This window comes from Ptychodera flava, chromosome 22 (assembly GCF_041260155.1).
Source record: "Ptychodera flava strain L36383 chromosome 22, AS_Pfla_20210202, whole genome shotgun sequence".
Taxonomy (NCBI): Eukaryota; Metazoa; Hemichordata; class Enteropneusta; family Ptychoderidae; genus Ptychodera; species Ptychodera flava.
In genome coordinates this window covers 28,048,249-28,067,230 of record NC_091949.1, presented here as the reverse complement: position 1 = coordinate 28,067,230, position 18,982 = coordinate 28,048,249, and positions in this window count along the sequence as shown.

Genomic DNA, 18,982 nt, shown 5'->3' with positions numbered 1-18,982 from the left:
GAAAAAAATCACGATACGTTTAATGGGTTTTCTGCACTCGAAAATCCTGTGGCGACTTCAGCGTACGTATTTTAAAAAGTATAATTAGGCAAGACAGAAAACGAAGCAATTTCTGCCCGAGGCTGTTCCGGCTTTAAGCACGCACTTGAATGTCAAATTGAAAAGAATTGAAATGAAGGAATGCACATAAGAGTGATGTATCGGCAAAAAGAAAATCGTATCCTAATGGATCATTGCAATACTATTCTTGCAGATAAAAAATTTACATGTACTTTGAGTTTTTCACCTGTTTCTGTTTTTTGTAGTATCATATTTTGATGTTTGTATAAGAAATAAACTGTACCTCTATCACTTTTGTCTCACTTCTTCTCAAAGTATTATCACCTGCCTCAATATTGTTTTGTCATAAGTTGTCTCCTTGATTATATTAATTCCTAAATAGTGTGTTTGAATCGGTTTCTCGACCCTTTCCGCACTTTATAGGAATTAGTCTAGGGAAATATATGGCCGTTGCTGGAAAAAAAGTATTTAACGTGCATTTATTCGGTGTATTTAAAATGCGTGATGACATAGGAAATATAGGACACTGGATGAATTTTACTTTAGGCGCGCGCTTAATTAACTCCCGGCTCGATCAACGGCACGTCAGGGGATAGGCAACGATTCGACCGAGCTAATCCATGTGGAGCAGTTCCCATTTGAATAGCTTATCCTGAAGTGATGTCCCATTCGTGCGCAATGAAAAATTAAACACCGTGCCGGGTCTATCACCAGCAGCATTCGACCGTTCACTTTTTTAAGAGCGCATCGTGCAAACCTTAACTCGAAGCAATTACGACGTAGATATTTCAGGGGTTTACATGTGGAGACCCTAAGCCGCGCACTGCCTACACGCTGTGGCTGATGTAGCATAGCTCAGTGAACAGATGGAGCCAGCGAGGGACTGTTAACAATTTTATTTGTTGATTTTTTTTCTCGATTTCCCAATTGGCTGTAAGGTCTCACCAACTTCTCAAGGAAGATACTGCTAATGCAAAAGCTGGTGACTGTTGAATTTCCTTTTAATGGCTGTGACACAGATCGGATGTAAATATGCTAGGGTGATGAAGTAAGATGAAGAATAAGCAATGCAATTTCTAGCTGAATGTTTATATGGCACGCTACATACAAATTAACTCCATGGATCTTCAATGGAGTGGTTTGTTCAAAGTCACGGTTATCGTAAGACAGTTTTAACAAGCTAAATGATTGAACACGACAGTCACTTTCCGGAGAGAACAAAGTTTAAAACCTCATACTCTTACTATTTCAGTCGCTTCAAAGCCGCAATATCTCAGCCTTGGGGTTAAATTACAACCATAAATAGTGGAGCAGATCTGTATGATACACCACTTTGAAATTTGTAACAGAAAACGGTCAGAATTCATAAGTGCCCCTGTTCTAATGACAGGTGATCTCATCTTCTCATTGGGTTTGCTGTTTCTTGATTTTATACATCTTTCATACATTGTAAATACTGCACACACATATTATAATATCCTTTTAGATTGTTACATTGGAGTAGATCATTATGAACTGAGTATAGGTGATTGCATAATGTGAAACGTCAGCAACTTTGATAACAATGGGATGTCTCCTTTAGTAGGTCTTGTAATCTAAATGAGTTCATTGGATCTTGAAGGCATGAACCTATAGCTTTCAAAGTGAAAACGTAGAGATCGGAGAGTCAGTAACCAATAAATAAAATCCAAGGAAAAATGCTCAAAAGACCAGTGTTAACATAAATGTTAAGATTTTTCAAAATTTGGCCGATGAGGCGAGGGAAGCAATTTCAAAATTAAAAATTTCCCGCTCTTTCTTTCCCGCCCTTTGCTACATGGGAGTATGTTAGCACCAAGAAAACTGCATGCTTGCGAATACGCGAAAAGTGTGTCACATAAGTGTATTTCTGTATAAAGTTAGATGCAAGAATACTGAATGTTTAATTATCAATAAATCTTATGCCATATAATACGTTCACTGATCGCATTACAGCACATGCGTTTGAAAGAGAAATGTCCCTGTAACGATGCAAAGATAGAAATAGGACACGGATACTTTGGACTTTAGGGATGTGTCTAATTAACTCCCAACACGATCATTGGGTACGTTGGGATTTAATGACTCGACAGACATAATCCATCAGGAGAAACTCCCTTTAGATCAATTATACTCAAGGAGGTGTCCCTTCATTGAAAAAAAAATTATTGCCTCTCGGTCAGAGCAGCACGTCATTGATTTTTCAGCGATTCGTCAGGCAAATCTGACTCTAACAAAGCATGCAAAGGATATTTAAGCTACAGCAGCCGCTGAGCTATTTTATCAAGCCTATGTAGAATGTGAGCATTCATCTAGGATTCTAGACCCGTCATTACCAAATGTCAACAGGAAATAATTCTGGTCAGGTACGTTCAGGTATTGCACTTTACCAATGTCCTCTTAGAGCGCAAACGTCCTAAGTCATGAATGAATGAATGAATACATAAAGAGATGTACTAGAACAGACAGATAGACACGCACAAAAATATGTGTCTTTCGACACATTTGCTCTTTATTTCCATTCCAATGTAAAGATGTCTTCATCTTGGCGGATTTCGTGAACAGATATAACTGTTTTCGAGGACCATTTATAATGAATATTTTCCTGATTAAACATTGAAGTGTAACTTAGTTAGTGACCACTACCTATCTGACTTATAGATTGATATATGGCGGGTGCCACATGTGGGGCAGGATGCGCTTACTATTTTCGAAACACCTGACATCACTTCTTGGTCTTCTGGCCAGAGGTCCATATATCTTTCTTTCATGAATATGACTTTGTTTGTGTACCGTCTATTTACTGTCTGTTCTGTGCTGTTTTGTGTCTATGTTTACAACTATTGTCTTGCGAATGCTGACCTACTGTCATTGGATTATGGATTGGTATGATTGCGATTATTTTGCAACCGTAAAATTATGGGTAGCATCATACTGTTGATTCGTGTTGGGAATTCATAAGCGATATCGATGTAACAGTCACAGTAAATAAATAATAAATAAATAAATAAATAAACAAATAAATAAATAAATAAATAAATAAATAAATAAATAAATAAATAAATAAATATAGCATTTACCGGTAATTATTTTTGCTTAATCCATTCAACCTTAGCATAGATAAAAAAATTTCGATGAAAGTTGACAGGATAGCAAAAGCATTGCGAGGTTTGCATCATTATGAATAATCTCCACACCGAGATGAAACAAGGTCGCTACTGGATGTCAGTTTCAATCTGAGACTAGCGCATCTGACATTTGTACTAGTCCCAGTATCAATTGATCATGAGTATCTAGAGGTAACATAGCTTTCAATTCAACTGAGTGTTATCATAGCCGGAAGAATTAGAGTGTTCATCATTATAGCGAACATTTTTATGTTCATAACAGATGTACCGGTATGATTGACCGTGATACGGAGGGAATGATGCCATGAATAAGACTATTTTTCATTTAATACAGCTTTACAAATAATTCATTTAACTTGAAAAGTCTTCTCTCAAGTTGCATGAAGACACACGCATACTTCCATTAAAAACAAGCTTGTGAAGTTCATACGCCGAATATTTCTACGGATATTGCATAGAATCCAGCTATCGAATTCCATGGAATTAGAAGGTTATCAGCGTAAAAATTTTACGTAAAAATTTTACGCTGTCAACCTTCTAGTTAAGTTTTCGTAGACCCCGAAATACAAATATCTTCAAAATGTGCGATTATTGATACCTCAATACAATTTCTGAACCAATTAAGTTGATGTTGATCACCATGCCTGATGGGAATCCTTGTTTTGCGATGTATTTAAATAATAGAGGGGGTTCGAATTCGAAAAGGGATTCAACGATAACATGTGACTGACCAGGTATGACGCAATACGACGTGCTCAGGGCTATCAGTGTATTCAATCTGGCTACAGATTCAGTATATCTTTTCTGTGCATCTAAAAACCGCCAGGCGAGTACGAGGCTGTGCGTGTTCGAAAATACTTGTAATGATTGTCGTCAAGGTGGAGCACTTTGCCAGTTTCTTCATTATAGCAGATAATGTCTTAAGGAGTGAACAAACACGAAGGATAACGAGAAAAAATAAATTCCGGACTTATTTGAGATACATTGCATTGCAATGCAACTTACACTTGATTTTACGCAGTTCAGATTACTGTATGACAACTTACTGCCTTCAAAGAAGTAGAACTTCGTCTTATTTGGGGGCAGATTAAAAAAACAACAACATTATCCTGAAAGTGATATTCAATTACATGACGGCACAAAATAAGCTTATCATGTCTCGATGATTTAAAAAATTCCTTTTTTATGAAACATGCATGGTAAAATCCTGCTTGTCAACAATATATCTCTTATTTGGTTTTATACGAAGAAATACTGTTGCTATTACAGTTACAATCAAGTACAGTAAATTCCTTTGTCTGAACACAATCGCAACATAACTTGTTTTATAGAGTGTCTCGTAAAGATTTCGTATGTTCCTGCATATGGACATACACATAAGTGGAATTGACTGATGTTGCACTATCGATGGGTTGCCTGCTAATGTTTAAATTTACACATGATTGGTTATCTTAACTCTAATCAAATAAAGGCATTAAATGAAGCTTGAATATGGGAAATTAGAAGATATTGGCAATTCTCTATCGCCAAGTAGCATCAAGCACTTAAATTACTTCAGCGTTTAATATCACCACCTTAGGTGTATTTGATTTGTTCAATCTCAGATACATGTTTTAGCATCACAGATCAAGCGATAGGGGCGGAGCAATTGCTCTGAGGGTATACGGTTGTCAAATGCTCCAGCTGCCTGGAAGGGGTCGACTTCAGGCTTAATGCAAGGAGGATCATATATTCTATGGGGCTCCGATTAAAATTCGATTTTCTAGAGTAAGAATAAACACACGTCAACCTGACGTATTGCACCAATGCATTCCATCGACCATACGTGTTTCGGAAAAAACGCAATATAACTAACCTTTCTGAGAAAGTGCACAAAATTGTCAAAAGTGAAATGGCTGTCGGTAACGTTTGTTTAACTAAAATGCTGCAAATATCCAGCTATGCGAATGACGTATATTGTACGTATTCAACTACAAGAAACAATTGAGTTTCATAGGAGTGCTCAATAAGCGGGATCGACAGTTTCTCTCTGAAGGTAGTAATCCTAAGAAGGATGTTATTTGACAAATTTTTCTCTTTGCTGCCTTTTATTTGTCCATAACTGTGTATTGTATATACATGTCCAAAGACAGGATGACTATCCTTGCATTTGATGCAAGTCTTGGTTTATCAAATTACGTTGCGCTGGGTACTGTTGGTCAAATCAACAAAATCTAGTGATATATCATGGGTATATAATTCGATAACATTTCTCATGGCTTGACCTCTTTTTCAGATGTTGTTTACAAATAACTGTATGTTCTATGTTTAATTCGTAAGTAACATAAGTACAGCTTAGGGAAGAAAAACTCAAAGGAAGAGAAAACACATACCCTCAAAAATCGATCAACAATTGAAACGTGATTGGAAATGCCAAAACTAAGTTTTGCAAACGGTAAAGGCTCCATAATTTTTAGAAAATTAGCTTAAACCCGAACAACGATTAAACGCGATCTTAAATGAACTGTAAAGAATAATGGCATTTTAAATATCATGAAGCCTTTCTGACTTCGCTGTCAGTATGCTCAGTAATGGTTACCCGTACTGTAAGCAAAAATCTTCGTATTTACATCCTAATTACTACAAGTTTTAGTTGCTGTCTATCATTTCATCATTGTCGACTGTAAAAAGTTGTATTACTTATTTTAAGAACACATGCCACAGTATACGATAGCGAGAATGGACAGCATATTACTCTTTACGTGTAATCTGATGAGATATTCTTAAGGCACACCACATATCTATTCCATCCCCTAATTCATTGTTTTTTACTCTTGCGAACAAAATTTTCAGAGGATAGTAGCAGTAAGTAACCAGACTTTCTTGTGGCAACATATTCCTCATTTCTCATCTCAGTTTGTAGCACTGTCCTCAGTCTGATTTTTCCTATTATTGTAACATCGAAAAAGAGAAGCAACTGCGACAACTATTGAAGATTTGCATTTGTGGGTAGGAAGAGCGTGAAGTGATAGAACGATCGCGTTTGGCCTTGATGGTGACATTTCGACAATACTCAACATCTCTCTGAGATAATGTAGGGGCTTTTATATCAGACTGTCATTGAAATATATAACTTTCCTTGGTTCTGAGAAAAGCCTCTAGGTATTTTCTAAGCTGCAAAGGTCAAAAACCTAAAAGTGGCATGGCCTTGCACTTGAAAATATCAGCCTAAGTGAAGCAAGAAGGCACATTTAGGAAGGTCTTGCTTGGAGTGGATTAAACCAGCACTTGCATTATGTCTAATTGTGTAAAATGCTTGATGTGGGTAATTTCATTAACCTTACAAGAGACAATCCAGATATGCCTGCGACTTTATACCGCAGTTCGTTAATTCGAGATTATTTATTTGTGCATGCTATTTCACTAGCGATTCAATATTACTTTACAGGAAGTCTTTTACACAAATATACGTATTCATAGAAATACACAACGTGGTAAATGTAATGTCGCCGTAATCTGATACCTTGACGAGAGAAAAGAAGACCTATGTGGAGATGTGTCCGCTATTGGATACCGTTTCAATCTGATAAAGATGTACAACCATGGATTTCGCGGAATTGTTTTTAAAGATTTTCTGAGAAGAATGATGAAATCGAGGCAGCTTACCCCTGATTGTACTTTCCCTGAAAAGGAGCAGGAAAGTTTATCGAAGCATTTCAGACCTTTCAAGATTGTTGCACTCAGGGTATAAATATATGGGTCGTTCGTATCTAATGCACCCTAAGATTGATGGCATATTTGAAGTTCTTTAAACTGTTCAAACATTGTGTTTTTTGCAATTACTGTTCCTGCTGTTGCGACGTTGGAAATAAAACTGCAATCCCTAAAACGCCAAATCATTCATAAACATGAAATGTGTCCATTTGTTTCGCGATTTTTGTTCGGTTTTCCTTCCAACAGAAGTTCCAAAGTTCCAAACATTTCAATTAAACTGGAATTCGGATTGAAGAGATGCATAAAGATTACCCAGAAATGTTTCTGTGTTCACTATCTAACAGTGAAGTTGCGGTTGATGGTCACGAAAGTTCAATATGCAAAACATAATGTCGATTTTTTTTCGAAGAGGCAGAACAAATGAGGCTTTACGTGACGATTTAGAAATCGTCCTAGTGATTACGTTGAAGTTTAAAAACCTATCAAAGACCAAGGATATCTCTGTCTATGATGTATGCCACTGTGATTTATAATTATCGCTCAAAAATTTAAGTCCGTGCCGTTACACGGAGAGTATCGTTGCTAGAAGTATACATCTTTACAGACAATTTCGCTAAAGGTTTGCTTTGGCAAATCCAGTCAGACAAATGGCAGGGCAAAAAGGTTTCAGGGAAAGCCGGCTCACTTAACAAGCTGGATCACTTTGACATTTTGATCATACCCAGCTATTCCGTCATATTATGTAGATACACGGTTTGTCGTCATTAGTAGTCTACTGTGCTCTGAATTAATCTTTATGACAAAGACGTCGATAACTAATTCGAATAAGTAAGTCGAAAACTGATTAGAAGTATTAGAGCGCCACGTATCATGCAAGTAGAGAGAGATAGTCTGCAGGGAGGATATTTCGATTGCTTGATGGATAATGCTGACAACAAGAGGTGATTAGATGGCTTTTCACTGAGATACGTGCGCTTAGATTCGTGTGAAAATAAATGGCGATGTCAAAGACAGAAATGTGGTTTACTCTGTTCTGTGTGAAAACACTCTTTCCAGATGTTTCTATTAAAATTTTAAGGAATTAAGACAATCAGTTCTTTAAAGGTACACTGTCACCTGTTCCAATTTTGCCACAGTTACCATGGAAAGAGAAAATCTAACCGATCACAGATTTTAAGCGGGTGGACGCTTTTTTAAAACACCGCCCTCACATGGGCATTTTGAATACCAAGGAACGCCCCTTTGACCATATATGGGCATATTTAGATTACAGGTGACTGTATACCTTTAAGGCAGTACGAGCCTCAAAATTTAGGCTTTAACTTTTGCGAACACTTTAATGTGGAAGAAAACTTAAAACCTTTTTTGTTGAAAATCAAGAATAAAACTTAGGGGTCACCTTGCAAATTTGTTACTAGGCACATGCAAAAACAAATTTCTTAGTCGTAATTCAAAAATGGCTTTCATTTCCGGTATATATATATATATATATATATATATATATATATATATATATATATATATATATATATATATATATATATATATATATAGTTATATATAGTTATATATAGTTATATATAGTTATATATAGTTATATAGTTATATATAGTTATATAGTTATTTCCTAAATGGGTATAGTTATAATGTAAACATAAAAACGTGTTACAGGGACCGCATGTGAAAGGCCCCAATGAAATGATAAATGGTGACGGACAACAAAGTTACAGTTTATTTGTCAAGTTCAGAGCGGTCTCAAGAGACTGACAACATTGTAACTTCTCATGAATAAAATAGTATTCAATTATCGTGGATTATACCATGATAACAATTGTATTTTAGTATCATAAAAACGAAATGATGATTGTTGCTCCCTGTGTGTGCATGGCTTTTCATAATAATTAGGAAAAAGCTGCATGCATGATAATCATTATCACTGACACTTTCTGTGAAACAGGACTCTCTCAGGTGATAAGTCAACAGAGTCAAAGGATACCGGTATCAATATGTATGTGTGATTTAGTGAGATACATTACACAATTTTATCAAGGTTTTCAGCTTTTCACACTTTGCCGGCGCATTTATTGTGCATTTGGAGCCGACGAAGCGCCTGAGTGGCACAGGGAAGCTGTCTCTAAGCTGCTTGAATATTGAAATCCTAACTTGAAGAATATTGTGATTTCAAAGCTATAAATCTGATTCCACAAATCTATATTGAAACCAAAACTCTCTAAACTTGAAAAATGTGTTTTTGACAAACAACGATATTTTTGCGCGCACGAGAAGGCAAAAAGTATTCCTTAAACTCTTCTTTATAAAGTTCTGACTCAGGCAACGCATATTTGTTGACATCTTTAAATGCTATCATATCGATCCGGTCTGTGTCTCATTTTAAATTTCTAAGAAATCTTCAAGCAACAAAGGAACTAAGCGCAGAAAATATAGACTCTTGCTCAACTTCTGATTTGTTCGTCTGTTGCCATCTTTCATTACAATTTACAGACGCCATCGTCAACAGCTAGATTCTCTGTGATGAAACAAAAAAAATAACCCTAGCACATTTCGAAGCGTTGGAAACAAATGCTCCATTACAGGGGAGAGTATGTTCTTTATATGTTTCCTGGCGGTGGGCATCGTATTTCCCCCGAGTCATACAGACTCTAATCGTGGGATGATTGCTGAAATGAATTAAACGTAGATTATTTCACTGGCTGTTCGACTGGGTACGTCGGGTAATACCAGGTTATATACTGAACGCGATCAAATAGACACCATCGACTGAGAAACATGTGTACGTCGCCCAGTGTATACGCATTTTCCAATTTCATAGGAAAAGAGGCAAAAAGGCGAAAACAAACAACTTATCAAACGGAAAATGTCCATGAGTGTTAAGAACAATACTTTGCAAATTGTACAATACAAAAGACCAACCAAAAGAACCGTTTTATATACATTGGGGAAATTCTACTCAAAACAATGACACGACAACTGAAAAAAGAGAGCAAATGATCATTAAGTACTTTACCTTTACGCCATGAGAAAGTGCTACCGTGGCAAAGCTAGGGTCTTGACACAAACTAGAAAGGTTATCTGTAGCCATGTAAAATTTGCAAAAGAAGGATATAATATTCAATGTATGTTTACCTTTGAATGTGCACTGTCTTTGATGTACTTGGAAAGGTCTACTTGTGTGACTAATTTCAAAACAACTACATATGAAGTTTGGAGAATCGGGAGCTATGGTTATGTTTGCTTATGAACGTGGGCTGCCTTTTCACAACCTAGAAAAAGTGGACTTGTGTAAATCATTTTTCTAAGAAACAAGTATGTATACCACACTATTTTGGCTTCTTATAGATTTGTACCATAGCATTAAGAGTGTATATGCCAATAACGCATAGCTAAGCAGTCTTTTTAAATACTCTAATATTCCTTTGGAATATCGCTTCCCACCTACAGAGTGAATAAACCGAACAAAAACGTCGGCGCTCATCAACGTAGAAGCACCGTCATTTTGAAATATCATCCGGAAATTAGAAAAAAATGTTGAAGAAATATTCTCGTCTTAGTCATACTGCTGCTTAGCGTACGTTCTTTGTGTCAACTTTGAAAGATATTGATCAAAGAATGGGTAATTTACGTTCGGTAGGCATTAATGAATTAACTTTTACGTTATCGGGTCTATCTATATGATTTTGATTATGGCCGTGCATTCAACCATAAACCATGGCTTGAAAATATCATTAGTCAGAATCTAATAACCGTCAACGATGGCATCATTAGCTTTGAACTTATTGTTATCATTAGAAAATTTCATGGATGAACATTATTGCGTCCTCGGTAATTTGAGTCGTTCTTTAATTGGATGGGTCAATCATATCAAAATGTATCAGAGTTATTATCCCCTCACTTTGTCAGTTATAAATGACTTGCGTTACTATAAACATTGCCTGTTTAGACATTTTAGAGTTTTTTCGAATAGTTTTGTAACATTTGTTGAATTAACATTCTCTGAAAAAAGCGCTCGACGTGTGGACAGCAAACCTGTTTTGACCAATTTCTTGCTGATTTTAAGTGATTCCATTTCAATCTCTAGACAACGTTTTACGTTCTTTCTAAGAGATGTTTATATCCTAATCATTTACAGAAATACTTCAACTTCTTTTTCTTCTTCTCCATCACTTCTGCACAGATCAATCAAATGTCAGAGTCCGATAGCTGTTTTGTGTCACTCTCCCATTTTTTACTTCATAAGGCGTCCTCAAGAAAACACAAGTCATCATTGAACTTCACGAAGGCCTCATCTATATTGCAAGTACTCCAAGTGAAGTCGATGAAATGCACTTGAAGTAAGATTTGTAATTGTCATGCACTTGAAGGTCATGCATGGTAAACTGCCCTAAGGTTTGTATTTTACCATATTTGGAAAACAAATTTCGACAGGATGAACATCTATCTATGAACAAGGGAAAACGTACATCGCCCGACTGTCATCGCTCTCCAATCATTTGAAGGTCAGCGTATATTGTTGACAGGAAGGGGCCGATACTATTCTCTCATCAGGTTGCGCTTACATTCCAGCTACATGTATATTCTGGACAACATAATGCATAAGATGTTGAAATTTAGAGTGGACAATATCGATTTGATAAGATAAGATGACGGAAAACTGTTGGGGAAATTCTCAACATCCTGAATGCTTTCACATATTTCAGCGCACGTCAAGACTAATGGTGACGACTAACAGTCTTTCGGGATTTTGATTGTTTTCTTCATATGTTACAGAGAACAAGCTATGCCTTGCGGTGGCAATCAAATGGTAGTATACAGGTTGAACTGCGCCATATGAATAAAATTACGCGTGATTTTCAAATTGGTTTTCTACCTTTCCAATACTTCAACTGGCTGACATTTCAAGAATAAAACATCTTCGGATTTTCTCGAAAGAAAATATTATTACCAGAACTTTTATCCACGTACCACGTGCAAATTGTCACTATCTCCTTCGTTAAAGTCATATTGACGTTTTCTAATATGGTTTGAACAGACCCTTCCGAGGCATAATAAACTTGCTATTTGATGTATTAAAGTGTAGCACATTTTCTCGTTCAGTTTTCCTAATTTACGGTATTTATCGTTGCCCTTATCAAAATAATTTTGTTTGCCGTATCGATGTCAGTCTGCTGTTATTTTTACTTGTCGCGTTACTCCAATATATCACGGAGGATAATATGTTTAAAGTTTGGATTTTCAGTGATATCCGTTTTTTGAAAGGTCCTTGTGTAGGGAGCAAGGCCAGTGCATTAAAACATCAAAGCACTGCAATCTATAGCAAAATTTTGAAATGTAATAGTTTCGTTTTCTATTGCTATTTAATTGATTCGGCTCAGCAAGAAATTGAAGTTTGCATTGGTTGTAAAACTCTCAGATCAATAAGAAGACTAATACAAATGAGTCTGTTTATTGCCTTTACCAATATACCATCATGGAGATCTCTGAGGGTATAGTGCCCGAGGCTCAATGAAAGCATTATGTTAGCGTGTAGGCGAATCATCAGTGCGTCGATTTGCATAGGGAAAATCATTCTCAAATGTCGAACTAGCCTTGACGGACCAGATTGAACTAAGATCCCGGGTATAAACAGCATTAGACATCAATATTGCAAGTTTTATCAGTATTATTCAGTTGTGCGTGTCGCCTGTTGCAACATTATCAAGCTTTTTCCAAGGGTTCGATCAGTAAGAACTATTTAGTTAGCTCTATTAGAAATTTCAACTTTGCATAAATAGGCTAAATGTGATTTTACTTCACGCCGGAAACATAACCGAATACATGCACAGAGACCTAGACTTAGCGCAGCTGCAATATTACTCCAATATTTGTTTAATCGGCTCATGTTCGGGTTCATAAATTATACCGCGCACGCTCGTTCGTCAATATGAAAACAAAAGCCGGGAGCTATAGGCCAGAACTTGTATTGTATTGTATTGTATTGTATTGTATTGTATTGTATTGTATTGTATTGTATTGTATTGTATTGTATTGTATTGTATTGTATTGTATTGTATTGTATTGTATTGCATTGTATTGTATTGTATTGTATTGTATTGTATTGCATTGCATTGCACTGTATTGTATTGTATTGTATTGTATTGTATTGTATTGTATCGTATTGTATTCTATTGTATTGTATTGTATTGTATTTTTTGTATTGTATTGTATTGTATTGTATTGTATTGTATTGTATTGTATTGTATTGTATTGTATTGTATTGTATTGTATTGTATTGTATTGTATTGTATTGTATTGTATTGTATTGTATTGTATTGTATTGTATTGTAACGTATTGTATTGTATTGTATTGTATTGTATTTTATCATATACCCATGCCCATATTGCTACATCCTAGTGACGTTCAACGTAAAATATCAGCCGTGATATTTCACGATAAACGTCGAGATATGCACGATGAACGTCATCAGTTTTAGAGTTTTTCCCGAACTACATTAGCAGTTTGTTGGTAAACAAATTAAACAACAAAATGGCTGCCGCTCCCCGCCTGCGATGCGATGTCGCCGACGTAAAAACTTGAAGGGCTTCGAGGAACACGGGTATTTCTGGTTGCAAAATACGGAAATATCACGTTGAGTCTTGTAATGTTTTCCATGGTATTTTTTTGGTCAAGTTCTAACAAACATTCTGCCGTTCGCACGGCGCCGGCACTGTGCACGGTCTCCACCGAACAGGTAGTGAGCGCGTGGCGTGACAGCGATGTCGCGCGCTACGACTGTTGACATGGCAACTCTAAAGGTAAATTAACAAAACGGCGTTCCCTCTCCGCGCGAGCTCCGTGCCGTACGACGATCGAAATCAGAATAGATTTAAAGTTGAGCAGTTTTTGATCAGTTACAGTTGAAATAACATATTCCTTCTGTATGACTATTTTTGTATCCCGGTGTCTTTCTTCTTGGGTTTCATTGAGATATGGACGACTTGCAGCGATGTCGCGCGTGATGTTGACATCTTCGTCGTATACTGTATGAATGAAGCCTGTTCACATAAACATTCTGATATTTATGCGCAAGGCGTAATAAAGTAAAGCCTCAAATTAAAGGTTTTTCGTTCTATTAGTAAAAATTCCCTAAAATTATAGGCATGGGTATATGATAAATTGGTTATTACCAAATATCGCATGTTCCTTGTGTCGTATCAGCATTCGTTAAGAATTGTATTGTATTGTATTGCATTGCATTGTATCGCACTGTATTATATTGTATTGCATTGCATTGAATTGTATTGTATTGTATTGTATTGTATTGCATTGCATTGCATTGCATTGCATCTCAATACATTGTATTGTATTGTATTGTATTGTATTGTATTGTATTGTATTGTATTGTATTGTATTGTATTGTATTGTATTGTATTGTATTGTATTGTATTGTATTGTATTGTATTATATTGTATTGTTTTGCATTGCATTGTAATGTATTGTAATGTATTGCATGGCTTGGCATTGCATTGCATTGCATGGCATGGCATTGTATTGCATTGCATTGCATTGCATTGCATTGCATAATAACCGCAATCATACCAATCCATAATCCAATAACACTAGGTCAAAATTTGTAAGACAATAGTTGTAAACATAGACACAAAACAGCACAGAACAGACAGTAAATATACGGTATACAAACATAGTCAAATTCATGAAAGAAAGATATATGGACCTCTGGCCAAAAGACCAAGAAGTGATGTCAGGTGTTTCGAAAATAGTAAGCACATCCTGCCCCTCATGTGGCACCCGCCATATATCAATCTGTAAGTCAGATAGGTAGTAATCACTAACTAAGGCCCCATGTCAACGATGCCATCAGTGATCATTTGTCGAAGAGAGATATTATATTTATCTACCAGCTTGCGATACCTGCCAAAAAAGCGTTTGAATGTAGAGACAAGTCTTGCTCTGGTGTAACCTTGATTTAACAGTTTGTAAGAGAGATGGCCATTTCTCTCTACAAAATCACCATATGAACTGCATGCTCTTGCATATCGAATAAGCTGGGAAATGTATACCCCATAAGCAGGTGAGAGTGGAATATTACTGATGAGGTGTATTGTATTGTATTGTATTGTATTGTATTGTATTGTATTGTATTGTATTGTATTGTATTGTATTGTATTGTATTGTATTGTATTGTATTGTATTGTATTGTATTGTATTGTATTGTATTGTATTGCATTGTATTGTATTGCATTGCATTGTATTGTATTGCATTGTATTGTATTGTATTGTATTGCATTGCATTGCATTGCATTGCATTGCATTGCATTGCATTGTATTGTATTGTATTGTATTGTATTGTATTGTATTGTATTGTATTGTATTGTATTGTATTGTATTGTATTGTATTGCATTGCATTGCATTGCATTGCATTGTATTGTATTGTATTGTATGGTATTAAAGTGAAATAGTAAAGGGAATTACTTTTTGTTCTCTAAGTTGGCTGCTCGCCTAACAAATGTAGCTGTACTTTTCTGATCGTTCAAAATGATTACGCTTTGTAGATGTTTCTGCACATTAATTTTGCGTAGTTAGAATTCAAGGGACTGTTGCTCTGTGTTCAAAACTAGTTCAAATTCTTTCCTTCATCAATGCACTTAACTTAATACATGCATGCAATGCACTGTATGTAAGTCTTCTGACGATAACTGTAGAATCAATAGCCTTCAACATACTTTCTCACTCAAAGACATATTTTTTTTCAATTTTAGAATTAGTCAATTAAATCAAATCCAATCAAACCTAAAGTACTGCCTTTTTGTTTCTTAAAATATACATTTTTGATGAGCGTTGACGAAGCAAGTAGACAAGAAAACTTCTGTACAGACATTAAGCATTTCCGCATTAGAGTTTCAGATACACTAAACGGAAATATGTCTACCAAATATGTACTAACTTAAGGAATAATTCTGCCCTTAAAAGAAGAAAGAAGTAAGGTAAAATTTTGAATATTCCCTTTCTCCTTCATAAAGGCTTCTTTTGCTTGCTCTTTTGTGAGAACACGATTGGGACTAATTTCGGAAAATTGGATCTTCATGTTTTTCAAATTTCTCAAAAGTGTTAGGTGCCCTATCGTTGATTGTTGCAATATTACAAATTACTCATAAAAACAACTGTATAACTTAAAAGAAAAGTAGATGAGCTCACATTCACTATAAAATTATCCCAAATTAGCTACAATCGTGTTTAAGTTAATCAAGAAAAAGACAAATAATTAAGTATTTTGTGCATTTCTACACGCGTGTCAATTGTGCCATAGCGCTACGCATGGGCAGTACACAGCCTAAAATCAGATAGAAGTGCTAGGATCATGATGCTATGAGGGAGTATCAAGGTCCTTAATTGTCACGGGAAATTCAACGAGAAAGAGAGGCTTGTTTTTATTGCAACATCCTCGTTGATGTATGGAATCCCACCGAGGCGTTATGTCGAAGGATTACTCAGAATCTCGCATTGTGTAAGTCATAATGAGACAGCGTCTAGTTTTCATATTAAGGATGTACGTTCGGAAAAATATAAGCGTACTGCGCCGATTTCCGCGCAGAAATGTATCCATAGTAACCACGCGCGCATAGTGACGTTCCGAACGTTTTTGCGTTGTACAACATGTCGTCTGCAGGTAAAGAAAAATCGCGCCGAGAAAATGTTCAGCGTGCCCTCAAAACACGCTGGAAGGTACGAGAATTCAGCAAAGAGATAAAAAAAATGCAACATGACCGTAGCCTGTACAGCGTAAGTCAGAAGTATGACATCTGTGATTCGCTAATCGTGGTTATAATTCCAATGATAGTGTCGCTAGTAGACCTACCGAAGATGGAAGATAAGAATGGCCGTCGCATTGTCGATTTGAGTGAACTAGCCGAAAATCTTGACACTTGTGTCATTTGAGGGCTTGCCTTTACGATTGTCATCGTGTATTGGAGAAACGCCAAGTTCACGGCCTCGGCTTCTGGCTCCACCTAGTGTGTGACAACTTACTTAGCCTGCAGCGAAGTCAACCTAATCCCCACCGATAAGCGTCACGGCAATAAATATTACGTGATTTTTTGTATGCTGTATAGACTCTAAAAAGTAGAAGAAAATAAAATTCTGTGCTTTGTTCTGTCATTTCCCTCTCATTAAAGTTTAATGGTAGGCTTGAATCATGACCATGCCTGGACAGGGCCACTGCAGGTAGCCACGGCAGGTCAGCAGCATTTGAAGAGCGCCCTCGTGCGACGAAACCGGGAGAGCATGGTTTATCGCCAGAACCTGTAAATCCTACTTAGTTTTTGCAAAATTGTGAAAAATCGAGCTCGGTGACCTACTAAACAAAATGTGGTTTTGAAAAATTCACAAAAAGTGCTATTATTTGGCGAAGTTTGAGAAAATTGACATTAGTAGAAACTATCAATAATTAATAAATTACCCTCTCCCATTTCTAAAAGTTGGGGCATATTTGTTGCAATTTTGGTTAAAAAATAAATATGATGACTTTTTAACTCAATTTTTTGTAAGTAAAATCTTCAAAGTAGCTTAGATTTATAGTTTCTTTATTCTTTTACAGTGTAAACGTGAAAAATGCAATCATGATATAAATATGAAAATGATGACCTGTTTTATTGATTTTTAGTGATTTTGTGAAAAACCGTGAATTTTTAATGTCATTTTGTATAAAAACAAGCGCGGTGACCCCATGTTTTTTTCGCAGTTTTGGACTATTCACATATGTAGGTATTCAAAAATCCCCATTTGAAAAAATTGACATTACTTTTACTTTTTCCGATCGTACATCCTTAAGTAAGTTATTCGATAAATCTTGCCACGATCTTGGGTAGAGATAAAATCGGATTACTGCTTCAGATATTGCAGGACAAATCTTATCTCAAGATGATACCAGACCAGCTTATCGTTCATGGAGGGGTTAACGCACACATATAATGTGTACAATGTGAGTAAGAGAAATTGATTTCGAATTTTTCCAATTGTAAAATAAATAAAAAGAGGAGGGGACACATCTGTCTTGATGTATCTTCGGGGGTATTTACTCGCTAGGCTATGCTCGAGGTACACGGAAACTTGAGTTAGACTATCCGGGGAAAACGTACTCAAACTATAGGATATACGGTTGCCACGGACTTTTATTATAACGGCGAGACACCTTAAAGTCTCTAACTATACCACGAGCCAGAAAACTAAATTAAGGTACTTTAACTACAGGAGCGATCCTCGATCTTCACGCCAACCTGGTGCCTCTCGGAATGAAACCATTTTTAGCCTAATGTTTTAGCAAGGAGATTGGAAGAAATTTGAATTCCTATCATTGGCGCCCGCTCGTTGAAACGCCTCATATCGGAGAGTCAGTCCACCATGCTGGTATCCAGATTTGGTGTCAATCGGATGTTAAGTAAGGGAATGTGTGAATTTTATTCGTCATAATATAAAAAAGTCTGAAATCTTTAGAGTTGATACCCGGATTCTCCACTATGTCGTACCATGGAAAGAAACTGGAACTGACGACGGGTGATAATGTAGAACTTGTTTATGTTTGAACTTGTTTATACGGAACAATGGCTAGGCCCCACGGGCCAGTCACTGATACATCAGTCTGGGAGTCTGCTTGTGAGTGTGTTTGCCCCAGTGTGTCTTGAACTGATCAAGTCGGTTGCGTGAGTGTCCGAGTTAGTGTGTGTGTTCGTTTATTCAGTATATTGACTATGTCAGATACTGACGCCATAAAGAATACAATAAAGAATACAATAAGATTACATACAATACTTCGATGTCTACCGACGTTAGAAAAGATAGTTAAGTAGAAATTATCACTTCCCCGTGCGGGCAATGCTACAATTCCAATGTTTTGAACCCACGAAATGAAAAATTAAAATGATAATAACAGCTCAATATTACAAGTGGTTGAAATATAATAGAACATAGTGGTAGTATTAGGAATAAGTTGTAAGGTGAATATTTAAATGAGTAAACGCGTATGACCATGTTGTTGATTCCGTGCTGGTAGTACTACTACGCGGCACCAGT